Here is a 1,719-nt window from a genome sequence, read left to right on the forward strand (position 1 = left end):
CACAGAGAAACCCTGTCTAGAAAAACCAAAATAAATAAATAAATAAATAAATAAATAAATAAATAAAAATTCTTAAATTTTTTACTTTGTAGTTTTTTGTTAACTAGAAAGGTCTTGATTAGGTTTAAAATACAAAAGCAGATGAAATGAGATTCAATTTTCCTTTGAATATTTATAGTACTATTGTAGTACCTATTTTTGTTTATTTTTTGGTTGGATTATTAGATTACTGTAGAGTACTACGTATGTGTTCTGAAGCCTGCAGCTCTGTAAGGATCGAACTACTCCAACTTGGATGTCTTTCACTTCCTTAAGTGTCCTGCGAAAGACTGAGTAGGGAGCTCTGCAGGGACAGCGCCCTGGATCTGATTCCCAGCGTCACATTGAAACCTGCTGTTGTGGCACAGGCTCGTAATCCTAACAGTTGGGAGGTATGAGCCGCAAGATGTGAAAAGTTCAAGGCCATATGGGCTGCAAGAAACCCCAAAAACCAACCAATCCACAAAAGGACACAAAATCATGTGACGTGAAACACGCGGGCGCAGACCCGTGATCACGTCACTCCAGAGTCAGAGGTTAAAGGATCAGGAGTTGAAAGTCGTCCTCAGCTCCTTAGTATATTTGAGGTCAGCCTAGACTACATGCAACCCTGTCTCAAAAAACAAAAGCAGCAGAATCCTGTGAATAGCAGCCTGTTCCATTTTTTGAGAAACGCAGGATTAATGGGCTTTTTGCTGTATTGTTCGCAGATCATGTTCCCCATGTTGAGAGTCAGCATGGAGTATTGAGAGTCACCAGGAGACTTTTTGAGGCTCAGACACTGGAGTGTTTGCTGAGGAAGAGAGAATGCTTTGAGCCCCAACAGCTTGTGCCTCCCACTGCCTTCTACTGGGCTATGGTCTATAAAGAAAAAATCTCCAGGGGTGGAGGTGGAGGAAGGGGTGGCTGGGACAGAGCCTACTCACAGCCTGGAGACCAAGAATTGTAAAGGCTTTTAATACTGACTTTTAGCCAGCCTTCCCACGCCCTGTGTCTTGCTTTTGGTCTATTTAAATTTATAATTAAGAGAACAAATATGTTTGTACTTATCACCCAGCTTTCTTGAAACTTGACATTTATAAAGTTGTTTTGGGTCTTTTTTTGAAAACAATGAAATCTAGCTGAAGTCTTTTGTCAGCCCCACCTAAATATATTCCTTTCTCTTCTTCTTCCTGGAAATCTCTCTGAAAATAAAACCATAAAAGGCATTTGGTATTTACCTCTCCCATACATGTTTTTATCTGTTCTCCTATTCTATACACATGTGCCTATGAACAGTATAAAAAACTGAGGCATGTTAGCACACACCTATAAACCCAGCACTTGGACAGTGAAGGCAAGAAAATTAAGAGTTCAATCAAGTCCAGTTTCAGTTCTATAGCTAATTCTAGGCCATCCTGGGACAAAGACTCTATTTCAACAAACAAATAGACAAGCAGCAATAAAAAGGACAGCAACAAAAAGAAAACAAAACAAGAGCCCAACTCTCTTCCAAGCAAAAAACAAAACAAAACCAAAAACACGTTTTTCATGATTGTAAGCTTGTTAGTATCAAATTATATATTTCTACTTGAACATTGTTTTTTTAAAAAATATTTATTTATTATATATACAATATTCTGTCTACATGTATGCCTGAAGGCCAGAAGAGGGCACCAGACCCCATTACAGATGGTTGTT

This window comes from Microtus ochrogaster, linkage group LG4, assembly GCF_000317375.1.
Source record: "Microtus ochrogaster isolate Prairie Vole_2 linkage group LG4, MicOch1.0, whole genome shotgun sequence".
Classification (NCBI taxonomy): domain Eukaryota; kingdom Metazoa; phylum Chordata; class Mammalia; order Rodentia; family Cricetidae; genus Microtus; species Microtus ochrogaster.